This window comes from Erpetoichthys calabaricus, chromosome 4, assembly GCF_900747795.2.
Source record: "Erpetoichthys calabaricus chromosome 4, fErpCal1.3, whole genome shotgun sequence".
In the NCBI taxonomy this organism is placed as follows: Eukaryota; Metazoa; Chordata; class Cladistia; order Polypteriformes; family Polypteridae; genus Erpetoichthys; species Erpetoichthys calabaricus.
In genome coordinates, this window is record NC_041397.2 from 203,366,896 (window position 1) to 203,380,416 (window position 13,521).

Sequence of the window (13,521 nt, forward strand, 5' to 3'; positions counted from 1 at the left end):
AGGGATGCCAGCCCTTTAATGGTACATTCATGCTAGAGTTGTTATTCAAACTAACTACAGCACGTGTTTCATATTAATGCAAGAAAAACATTCAAACTTCACAGTGAATGTAGTGCAGCCTGAAATTAAATAATGGCCAAAGTGCTGTATGGTAGCAGCCATGCCTTTTCATAGTCTCAAGGGGTCAGATGTGATTCTTGAATGAGAATACACATCTGGAGACAACCTGTTAAAAAGTTTGTAGTGAGTAGCGGTGAAATCTGCCGCTGAAAATCCTACACCTATGGGACTTCATCCTAAACACCTGCTCCGATTCCTCCAGTCTGTGCATTTTTAACCACCACCAGGGATTTAGGGAGAGAGCAGAAGATACAGAACAAAAGACTTGACAATGAAAGATAATAAAAAGCTTTCAGGCAGTCCTGTTGGCAGGGTGTGACACACCATTTACTTTGAATACATATTTTGCAATTGATATTTTCACAAACATAGCTGTCAATTCTTTCATCTAATATTGTACTCCTTCACTGTCATCATAAAATGGAACAAGAGAGCACACACAGAATCTGGGACATCAGGTCTGATGTCTTCGAATGCTAATGTACTGTATGATCTGAGTGTACAGAAAGGTGTCTCCCTTGCAACAGGTTAAGTTTATTTTAAACATGTGCAATGTGATCTCTGCACCTGCAACACAAATTAATATGTCTACTATGATCTTTTCAGTTGACATTTTGGCTTTACAGTTCATTGTAAATTGAAGCTTACTCACTGTCGACCAGGTTAATGAGAGCATCTCTGCACTTTGCAGTTCAAAATTAACACCCTACTTTGAGCGCTGCCTTCATGAGGTGTTAGATTGGTTTAGAAAAGTGGCACTCGGTGAGCTGTCTAATTGTGCCTACCCAGTTTTAAGCACAATTCACTCGTGGTTGGCTCCAGAACTATATTTTATATCTTTGACTCGCCTTTTTCAGTGCTTATGTGGGGCAGCCGTAGAGGTCAAAACGTCTTACATGTTTAAATCACTACCTCTGCAAAGCGGACCTGTTGTTCACAAATGAGAATAAATAAGTTGGACCCTATACTTTGTTCCAGTAATATATCTAATTGTTTTCTTAAGTGGCAAGAGCAACATGTGGTAACTGGCCAGACTCTCGCTACTCTCTGTGTTAAGAGGTGCATGCTGATTTCCATCTCCTCCAGCAGTTAAACCTCTTCTGGGTTCTTGAGTGAGACCAAATTAATAAGAGTTTGATGTCACAGTGCTCTTTCCTCATTCTGTAAAAGGAGGCTTGGAAGTATGTTTAGATACCAAGCACTTTTGATGTATTTGGAAAGTCAGAAAAATTTAAAACTTTTTAAAAATTATTTTACACTTTATTCAAGGTTTGAGTTTATTTTGTTTTGTTATGATCAAGGCCAGATTAAGACCCTAACAGGCTCCTGGGTGACTTACCTCCTTAACAGAGAGTCAATCATATTTTTAACAATGCGGTTCACGAATGCCGGGTCATTTAATGCAGAGCGGTATTTCTCACTTATGGTTTTGGCATGAGACTTGGTCATTTTGGTGCACAGGTACTCCATTATTTAAACAAGCAGGGGTGGCTTGGTAAAATGGCACCATGGCCCGGGCATGCACCCAGAATGCCCTGATGGTATCAAATTAGTGTTTTGCACCACATGCCGTTTTTAGTTTGTCTTTTTCAAGTTGCTGAAATCCAAGTGACATTACTTGAACAAAATGGACAGGGTGGTTGTGCAGTGGAAATCTGAAGGAGCAAGGAAGAACCTGGATGCAGAAGGTACAGGGAGAACCAATAAGAAAAGATCACATGGATACTACTAGTTTGCTGTTTTGGTGGCTTCTCCTGTGGCCATTACAGCAGGAACTGGAGAGATTGTGGCTGTTTTAGAAGCAAATAAATGTACCCTCTTCATTCCAGGTTTGTCACACTATTTTTTAATTTATTTTTCTCCAGCATCATGATACAGAGGTCTGCAGAGGTTCTGTCAAAATACAGGAGTGGATGGAAGCAGGATGAATCCTTTAGAAAGAAGGTGGGACTGGTATAGAAAATGAGTACTGCACTACTGTCTAACTTTAGGATCAACATATGAGCGGAGCAGGAGATACAATGCGTTTACCATGCAGACAGCAGAATTGTAGGAGCAGGATGAAACTTTAAGAAAGTGAAAGAGAGTGCCATTTAAAATCTGTTTCTTGCTGCTGTCTACATTGTCTATATGGTTTTGTTGCATATATTAAATCAAATTCGTTCTTCTATTTTATAATAGGTTGTCAAGATGTTTTGCACTGCTGAATCACAGATAAAGCATCCTGGGTTTAATTGTGTTAGCTTTTTCTCAAACATCTCAAAAATACCCATGTCAGATGATGAGAAATTCTAAAATGGCCCCATGTGAGTGTGGATATGAGTGCGACAAACTAGCACTCTGTTAGGGTTGGTTCAAACCTTGTGCCTGATGCTGACAGAAAAGTCCCTATCCCCCTTAAACTAGATTAAACAGATCTGAGAATGCTGTGCTATTTTACATTGATAAGCATGTAGAGGTGTAATACCTTACTTGTTTGAAAGTCTATATTCAGTAAATAATGTAACAATTAAAGTTTGTGTTAAATAAGTTATATGACATCCCTCAACTGATCTTGTATAATTCAGTGTGGGTATATACTATATATGTGATGGTTAGTCCAGAGTTAGTTCTCACCTTGTGCTCAAATCTGCCAGGACAAGAATTGACACTCAGTGACCCTGAAATGGTTAGGATGTTGAGAAATAGATGAATAGAATTCTAAAGCATTGTAGATATATGAATCTGTAACTAATGTCAGTGAACATATTGTCCAGTTCAATTAGGACTCCAGCGGGAATAAAACTAGACAATATTCACCTATGTATGCTTTGTTTTTAAACAATTTAATGACCTGCCCATTCTATCACAAAGGGGAGCATCTGCAGAAGAAAGGCTGTCAAAAATCGTGCAAAGTTCGCTAACCAAAAATCAAAACAGCTCTGTTGTCAAACCTAAAAGTAGATTGGAAAATCAAGGTCAAAGGATCCAGAGCACAGGAACCTTAACAGGAAATCGATAAGCAAAAAATGTTCATGGTTTCTTTGCACAAACTTGGCTAACTACGAAGTCTTCGTGCCTTCCTTATACCTACTTACATCACTTCCTGTCTGAGCCTGAAACAAAATGGTGGCACTCATAATAAAACAATGCAAGGAAGATGAGAAAATATTTTGATGCTTTTAAATAAATGTTTAAACAAATAACTGTCATCAAAAACAGATTCTGCTAATTCAAAACAACAAAGTAAAAAAGAAAGGAAAATCTAGAAAAAATGTAATATAACATGAAAACTAATCTGAAACAAACCCAAATTATAAATTATAGCTATTGTAATTTAATCAGCAAAATTAATTTGATGGACAATGGTAACTTCTCTTTCCTCTAAAGGTAAACTTAGATAACTGTCCTTTTAAAGACCTCTTTCTTTATCCTAAATTATTACTTTAATTTAACTGTGTGTAGTGATGTAATTCAACATTAGCTCACTGGCTCAATTTAATCACTGGCTATTACCAAAAAGATCAAAGTAATTGTGGTGTTTATGTAATCTTTTACGGGAATAAAGTATAAAAGAAAACAAAATTACCTGTAGAGTGTTGGAAAAGAAGAAAAAAGGCATGGAAATTATAGAGGTAGCTTTGATACCTGTTTATTAAATTCATTTGTTGCATCACTTAAAATAAAGCACCTGTGTGTTCTGAATGTGAATAGTAGTATAAATGAACTGTACATATTTAACGACTTGCGTAATTATATGCTTTGGCTCAGCATGTTTTGCTTCCTTTAGATTGTCATGAATTGAATTAATTATGACGTGCAAACCAAGAGTTTACACATGCAGCCCACAGGAATTTCTTGTTGAAAAGAAATTAACAATAATCATAATGCACATGATTGTATGCCAGTATATATGAATTCTTCCCTAGACAGTGTCTAAGGACAAACTCTCTAACATTTCATTTTTGTTCATTCATGCACGTTGAAACACATTAATGTTGATATTGTGAATGGGCAGGTGTTAGGTCCTATACTGGCATTGTGTCTCCGGACTGAAGGAATTCCAGAACTGTTATTACTGTCTTATTTATACAATCTGGACACTCAGGAGACAGCAGTGAAGGAGAGAGCCATTATGAGCAAAGCTGTACATCCTGTCTCTGGCTAATTAACACTGAGGCTGTTCAGCCAACAAATTATTCAGAAGTGTGTCAAGAAACGCTATGGGGGCTTCTTTTTACTAACAGCCTGCATAATACCTCACTGCGAATGGGACTGCCAAGTCAGAAGATTTTTTTCTTTGTAATTTCTTCCTTTATAATCATTCCAGTCAGACCAAAGCCAAAGCCCCTGGGGACAAATAATAATCTATCTATCTATCTATCTATCTATCTATCTATCTATCTATCTATCTATCTATCTATCTATCTATCTATCTATCTATCTATCTATCTATCTAGTAAAATAAGGCTTGGTGATATAACCTTGCTCAATGAAGCATTAAAAGATGCTGTTATATATCGATTAAGACTTTAAGTAAAGCTTAAAGTAGTATGAATGAAGGAATCTGAATGGATTTCATTAATTTCTTTAGCAATGCAGTCATAGAAAATGGAGAGTTTATCCATCGTGAACAACACCTACAGAAGGCTTTCAGTGTTATAACAATTATGTTACAGCTCCACATTGCTTGGATGCCTGTTCACTTCCTACACTATCTGCATTCTTTTTGTGAAGAATTTGCATGTTCCTTCCTTGTTTTGTTTTATTTTCATACAGAACCTTCCGATAATCTCTTCTAACACAAAGACGTCATTAGTTTGATTGGTGGCTCTAAATCATTTGCATTGTCACTTTTGATGGATTATGTAGAATATGTAGCTGATAGCAATTTTGAATGAGATCAGTGATTGACAGCCACTTATTCTTCATTCATACTTATAAGAAAAATACAGGCAATTTGTCATCTGTGGAGGTTTTTGGTTTTATTAGCTTTCTTGTGATTTTGATTCAGACTCTAAAAGAATTTATTTTCTTTTTCCTATCACAGAAGGTTTGTGTTTGATTTTTCCCCAATATAACACAGCTCCAATAATTGTTTTAACATGCTAAACACAATTGCTATCCTGTAGAACAATATGCTGTAATGGTGTTGACTCTTGCATCAACCAGTGATAACTTCAGTGCTGAGTCAGTAGCAATATGAGTTGGCATTCTTTATTGAGATGAACAGCTTCAGTGCCAGCCGCAATGGAGCCTGTAAAGAGAGCCAGCCTTCCACAGTTACATGGTCACTATTTCAGTGTGGTTACGTGAGCCATCTTTCTCATTTATACTTACCGTATATACCCGCGGATAAGTTCTCCCACGAATAAGATGGGACTTGATTTTACTGCATAATTTCTGGTATTTTATAATGTCGGTCGTATAAGTCGAATGTTGAAAACTCACGCTATTGGTCCAAGAGATTATGATATATTAACACCCACCTGAGAGAGAACCACGGAGCAAGCTGCTTTTTTTTCTATGTATTATGCCTACTATACTATACTATTCCGAAGTGACATTTGCACTGATTTGTGTTTTTTGTATTTCACACCCTCATACACCTTTATCGTAAGAGCATCCCTTATCGACGATGGAGCATTCGATCAAAAGAAAGTATGAAGCTGGTTTTAAATTAAATGTCATTGAAGTAGTGAAAGAAATTGGTAACTGCGCTGCTGCAACAAAATTCGATGCGTCTGAGAAACTGAGAAACTGATGCGAGACTGGAGGAGTCAAGATGTAAAAAAAAAATGAAGTGTTGTATTTTTGAATGGGCATATAAATCGGGTCTGATTTTATGATCGATTTTTCGGGTTTCAAGACCCGACTTATACGTGAGTATATACGGTATTCACTTAGCAGACACTTTTATCTAAAGCGACTTATAATGGAGGTCAACATAATTAAGTAAACATCAATTTGGGAGATTTTTCTGGAAACAATGTTACAGCATTAATCATTACACCTGAAGAGCTCAAAACATAAATACAAGTAAGTTATGCTTCCGTGGTTACAAGAACCTATCAAAGCCATTATCAATTAGACAGAAATTTACAGAGCTTCTTAGGATAGCGAGCTATGAAAGAGATCAATGAAATGAGCAATAACTCATTGAGTCAGTGCTGGCAAGTTACCTGCAGCGCTACAATAATGTTCCTTGATTTAGACCTCATGCAACATTCAACAACTGCCTGATTTGATTTCAAAATTAGAAGGTCATAATTTTATAAATTATCCCTAAAGTTCTCAAAAAATATTGTTTTTCAAATATAAAATATTACTCTGATGAGTGACATCTTCCCCTTCCAGGCAAATGTTTTGCAGAGAATATTTTGTTTCCCATGTATTTTAAATAGAACGGCATCCACTGAGGTCATAAATTGACTCCATAGCAAGTCTTTGTCTCTGCACACCCATCAATATACAATGCAGCAAGCATCATAACATAAACACAACTAAAGAAATGAACAATAGAGATTTTCATCGTTAATTCTTAATATGAAGAATAAGAAAACAATATTCACAAATGAACACAAATAAATCATGCCTAAACTTTTAATTTAAAATTTGAAGACCTCTGAAAGACAAGAATAAAAGTACCATAATAGCTCACCCCTTCTGTTTTCACGCAGAAGTCTTTGAGAACACTCCCCACCACTTCATCCCAGCATGCAAGTTATGGTGTGGGAGCAAATAAGAGCAATCACGACACCATTGGAACAAAAGATGGACAAACAAGAACAGTCTTTGAGACTCACTGGATTTCATTTCTCAGCAAAGAAACTTTTTTTCATTGCAACTTTACTTTGGACTTTCTTAATCATGATATTCAGAAAACATTATGCAACACTAATGCATTAAATTACACATTTTACACCTTACCATTTTCTCTTCTCCCTGCCATAGGCTGTAACAGGTCATGACCTTATTTTGTATATATAATACAACTTCATAAGGAAATAACATAAAAATATACATGATTAGTAAAATTTCAAATAATAATGTACTTCAATCTTTACTTCTCCCTGGTATAGTTCCTATTGTAAATGCTGAAGTAAAAAATTGTCCTCATTTTTCACTCTAATTTGAGATCAGGGTGCAGGATACAATCTTTTCTGAATGCAGAGATCTCCATATCTCCACTTCCCATTAAAATAAAAGAGAAACTTGTTTGTAATTGTTTATTTATTCTCATTATGTTCACTCTTGCTAAAGAATAATGCATTAAGTGTTATTGACAAACTGGGACTGCTACTTGTCAAAAGATGAATAATGAAGAGCAGATTTATTCCAAGGAGACATGAAGTTAATGTGTCAGTTACATCACTTTAATTTTTCAAAACATTAATGTATTCTGTGAAAACCTGTTCACACAGTTTTTAACAGCTCCAGACCTGGAAACAGGCTCTGTGCTGTTTTAGTCCCAAATCATGTTTCCACTGGGAACTTGGCAAAGGCTAGCCTTTAAGTAGTCAAGTTACAGCAGTCACATTTTACATTTCAGCAAATTACTGGAACAAATTCCAGGCAAGGTTTAGATCCTTTAGGCAAACTGAGTGGGTGGCACTAGAAAGCAGTGCAGGCTGTTTATAACTTTTTGGATGCCAGAAGTGGTCACTTCCTCCATGAAACCAAAATCAGAGTGTTTGACTGTTAAAAAATAGTGATATAATATTGGGTAATTCCATTCCAGACATCTGAGCTTTAATCTCAGCCCAGTGGGGTTTATATGCTGTCTATGTTCGTCTTCAAGTTTTTGTTTGAGGTGTGGGGTTCTTCTATATTGGCCCGGATGCTGACTGAGTTCAGGTGTGTGCCCAAGTGTGGCCTATGATAAACTGACGTCTTATCCACAGTTGACCATATGGCAGACACTGCTATGATCTGTGGTAGTATAAGTGCATTCAGAAAATGCACCTGTCATCATTTTTCATGCCTGCTTTTTCTGTTTAAGGTCAATGCAAGTTGGAGCATAGCACAGGTACATGGTATGTTATGCCAGGGTTCATGCACAGTCGGTCATAGAGGGTCAATTTATGGTCACCAATTAACCTAACAATAAGCCTTTTAGCTGGAAAAAAACAAAATGGACATGTATAAGTTCCTTATAGAAAGCATCCCAACGAGAAATCAAACCAGTCCCTGTGTGGCAGACAAACTACCTTTTGTAATCCCAACTAAATTTAGTTAGGATTAACACAAATACTTTAGAAAGATATTTAAAATGTTCTTCCATTTTTTCCTTGTGGTAGAACCTGAGCAAATTCAAGCGTATGCACACTCTCACAAAGCTATTGTGCATTGCCAGAATGCGGCATGAATCATAAGGGTCAAAAATGGCATAGGCTAAAGGGACAATAAGAGGTGGGATGAGCAGGAGGCCTAACTGGTTACTGGAGAGCCTTGCCAAATTTGAGTGTAGGTAAATGGCTACTGGAACTAATAGGTCACATGTTCTGAAAGAGGGTTGAGATGCAATGCCTCTAATATCACAAAAAATAAGAGGAAAAGGTCATAGAGATGTGTAGAGGTCTGGGTTTATCCCCCAAACCAGTAAGTAGTAGCGGAGTGGTAACAGATAGAACATTTGAAGTCCTGTTACCCGTTATGTAGGACAAGAAATACTGGAACTGCCAACGGTGTCTGATTTTATAACTGTGTATTGGGACAAGGGAATGCATGGATACCTGGGGTAACCTTTGAAACTTCAGAGAAAACAGTTCCAGGATTGTCAAAGACCAGGCCCATTAAATTTGAATTTGGATGGTGAGTTGGAACAAAGGCTCACTAGCAGTGGGAGCTTGGGAGGTGAGTTGTGTCACAGAATTTGGACAGAGGGGCAACCCACCCCACCTAATAGAACCAGACTCTGTGCAGTCAGAGCCAGTAGAGCAGAAAATAGGGGAGCTAGCTCATTTTTTAATTCTTGTGTTCCCTGAAGATATTCCTTTCATTGTGTGTGTTTTGTGTAAAAAAACTGTTATTTGAATTTTGGCCATCTCTATTCCATAAGAATGTGGCACACAGAAATGGCCTTTCCCAACCCAGGGTATAAAGAAACAACAAATGCTATAATGTTAAATAGCAAATCTTAATTTATATGGAAAAATATTGCAAGTAAAGCTTCACATTGTAAACCCCAAGACTCTTTGCAAGCCAACTGAATAGTAAATGTGTTGGTACCAATGGCTAAAAAGTACTGGATTCACAAGATGAGTAATCCAAAAAGTTGCTTCATTTTCTAGTGTTGGGGCTGGGTTCTCTTTATTTACACAAGAGGTATGAATAAAGGGAAAAGAAAAGCACTAACAAAAAAAAATTCAAAAGATAAATTTCCTGTGGGCATTAACAAAGTATATTGGATCAAATCAAAAGTCAAATCAAATATTTGCTCCCATAGACGTGATCAGACTGGGACTCTGTCTGCTTCAGTTGAATAAAATGAATAAACTATTTGTATCCTTGTGCCCTTAACAAATAAAGCTCTTGGTCCCTTCCAGATTGCTTTGCTGCCAGTAATAACTTAACCGGTTCATCCATCCATCCATTATCCAACCTGCTATATCCTAACTACAGGGTCACGAGGGTCTGCTGGAGTCAATCCCAGCCAACACAGGGCGCAAGGCAGGAAACAAACCCCGGGCAGGGCGCCAACCCACCACATGACACACACAAACACACACCAAGCACACACCTGGGACAATTTAGGATCACCAATGCACCTAACCTGCATGTCTTTGGACTGTGGGAGGAAACCGGAGCACCCGGAAGAAACCCATGTAGACATGGGGAGAACATACAAACTCCATGCAGGGAGGATCCGGGAAGCAAACCCGGGTCTCCTAACTGCAAGGAAGCAGCGCTACCCACTGCAACCTGTTCATTCAAACTAAAATTTGCTGGAATATGATGAGTGCCGTTTAACTATGACCTTTAAGGAGTATTCATTTTTCATTTAATGTGATTATCTGTAACACAGTGAACTAATAATCTTAATATTATATAGCACCTTTCTATCATAAACCACAATCCAAGACACTTTACTGTTACTTACTTGCATCTTCTACAAATATAGTGCAGACACATTAAGCAACTAATGTTGTACTCAGGGTCATGCATATCACAGGCAGGGATTGAACTGACAACATTGTAACTGAAGTCTAGTCACACAGTTCCTGCATTTTAAACTGTATCAGGTTTGTATCCATCTTGAGTAAGAGGTTATCTTTTAACACTAGAATTACCAGAGCTTACGAAAAAACTCGTATATCCGGCCCACCTTAAATCGCTTCTTAAATCCGTTCACACCTCTCCGCCAGCATCCTTTGTCCTCTAAATGTGCTGATAAAAGACAAGCTGCCAGCAGCCGGCTATTCCATCCCCCCACCGACTTAGAACGTGAGCGAACTTTTCCCAGCTCACGCCTTGATTGTTTACCTGGGAGTGAAGTGCAGTTTTACAGTGGAAATGATAGATCGTTATGTGGAAGACACGCATGAAATGCGTGTTCCGTTTCTAAAGTAATCTGTGTAAACACATTGTTAAAACAGAAACTTTTTCATATTTTAGTAATAAATGTTACAAAATGTAGTAGGCATAAACTATAGAATATATAAAGCCCGAGTTCCAAAGATCAAATAAACACTTTCACAAAAGCTTCAAGAATGATTTACCAGCTTTGTGGCGTAGCACGCTAAGATTTGCCTCTTAGTGCAGAGCAGCTTTTCCTTGCCTCACAGACCTGAGTTCGATTCCCCGCTGGGGATGAAGTGTTGCTTTTTTTTTCTTTTCTTTTAAACCTCAAATGGACATAAAATTTATACATTGGTATGCACTGTCAGTTACTGAGATCATTATATTTTCATGTGGGATGCTCCTTTTAAAATATTTTTTTAACAATTGAGACTGCAATTAACAGGAACAACTGTCCTTATAACTTATTTTTAAGATCCATAACACACAGACAGACAGAGCACTGCGTAATAGAGAACCAGACAGGCAGAGAAGTCACTAGATATATAAATAAACAGGGAAGCCACGTGTACTGAAAGAAAAAAAGAACAACATGTGCATTGTCCCTGCTGCACTGAATAAGCGCAGGCGCTCTAACATCACCCCTCCCCCGATCTTAGTCATCTTGGACTTGCTGATATGCTTTTCTAGCAGTAGAACGTCAAAAAGTGACTGAACAGTCAATCATAAGAACTGTGTATTCTATGCTGTGGTCTCCTGAGGAAGCAACTTGAACTCAAAAGACACATAATGCCTTAGCAAATTTATCAGGAAAGCCTGCTCCATCACAAGACTAACTTTGGATACACTGAAAACCTTTGTGGAAAAGAGGATGGTGGCAAAACTGGATGCTATCTTGAAAGATCCCCTTCATCCACTCCAGGTGGCACTCTGTTGGAGAACTTTTAGCCACAGGTTCATTCCACCATGGTGTGCTAAGAAGTGCCACAGGTGGTCTTTTCCGCCTGCCGCTTTCATGCAATTCAGTGCTTCTTCCTGATAGATAGATAGATAGATAGATAGATAGATAGATAGATAGATAGATAGATAGATAGATAGATAGATAGATAGATAGATAGATAGATAGATAGATAGATAGATACTTTATTAATCCCAAAGGGAAATTCATATACTCCAGCAGCAGCATACTAATAAAGAAAAAAATTAATTAAAGAGTGATAACAATGCAGGTATACAGACAGACAATAACTTTGAATAATGTTAACGTTTACTCCCCCGGGTGGTATTGAAGAGTCGCATAGTGTGGGGGAGGAACGATCTCCTCAGTCTGTCAGTGGAGCAGGACAGTGACAGCAGTCTGTCGCTGAAGCTGCTCCTCTGTCTGGAGATGATACTATTCAGTGGATGCAGTGGATTCTCCATGATTGACAGGAGCCTGCTGAGCGCTGTGTTGCTGACCACAATGTCAGACCTGCAGTTCCCGAGACGCACATACTGAGGTCTGTCTGTAAGATAGTCCATGATCCATGCTACCAGGTATGAATCTACTCCCATCTCTGTCAGCTTGTCCCTAAGGAGCAAAGGTTGAATGGTGTTGAAGGCGCTAGAGAAGTCCAGAAACATAATTCTTACAGCACCACTGCCTCTGTCCAAGTGGGAGAGGGATCGGTGTAGCATGTAGATGATGGCATCCTCCGCTCCCACCTTCTCCTGGTATGCGAACTGCAGAGGGTCGAGGGCATGATGGACCTGTGGCCTCAGGTGGTGAAGCAGCAGCCGCTCTATGGTCTTCATCACATGCGACGTCAGAACAACAGGCCGGAAGTCATTCAGCTCACTAGGATGTGATACCTTTGGGACTGGGGTGATGCAAGATGTTTTCCAAAGCCTCGGGACTCTCCCCTGTTCCAGGCTCAGGTTGAAGATGCGCTGTAGAGGACTCCCCAGCTCCAATGCACAGGCCTTCAGCATTAGTGGCAAAACTCCATCTGGACCCGCTGCTTTGCTGGCACAAAGTCTCCTCAGCTCTCTGCTTACCCGGGCTGCTGTAATTGTGGGTGGGGGGAAACTTTCTCCTATGCTGATATCAGCAGAAGGATGGGTGGAAGGTGCAGTAGTCTGAGGTGAGAGTGGGTCAGGGTGGTCAAACCTGTTAAAGAAGTTGTTCATCTGGTTCGCTCTCTCCAAGTCTCTCTCGATGGTTGTCACCCCACTTCGAGCTGCAGTCAGTGATGATCTTCATGCCATCCCACACTTCCTTCATGCTGTTATTCTGCAACTTCTGCTCCAGCTTTCTCCTGTACTGCTCCTTTGCCGCCCTGAGCTGGACTCGGACTTGATGCACCAGACTAAATGCTTATACTGTTTGATTTTCTGTTTGTACACAAATATGCCTTTATTATCTGTTACTTATTTACTTATCTATTTGTCTATCTATTGATTGATTATATTATGTGAATTTTGTGTCTGTATCTTTGTTTTTTATGTTTCTGTTGCTGTGTGCATCAAAATTCTCCCTTGGGACTATTAAAATGTATCTAATCTAATCTAATCTAATATAATCTAATCTAATATAATATAATATAATAATCTATGTACCAATCTATTTATTTATTTTTCTGTTGTGTTTTTGTCAACTGTCCTGAGGAGACTTGCAAGTAAGAATTTCATTGCACTATATACACATAACAATAAAACTGACACTTGACTTGATTTGACTTGACCCGCAATTTTCTTTTTTGTTACTTTCTCAATGGACTAGTTATTAAACAGAATATATTTCTTGGTGTCTTACTGTCATCTTTCACATTAAAATGTCTTTATTTGAGGCTTGTGTGGCACATCTGTTAGTGCTGCTGCCTCATGGATTCAACCTCCTGAGTTTCTGTCCTTGTGCCAAAT

The 13,521-nt window shown here is 38.4% G+C and overlaps 1 protein-coding gene across 1 annotated transcript in view; it reads right to left on the reverse strand.

The window, feature by feature from the left end:
* The window catches only part of LOC127527635 (uncharacterized), a 286,851-nt gene that overhangs the window by 257,285 nt on the left and 16,045 nt on the right, over positions 1-13,521 (reverse strand). The window lies entirely within an intron of this gene.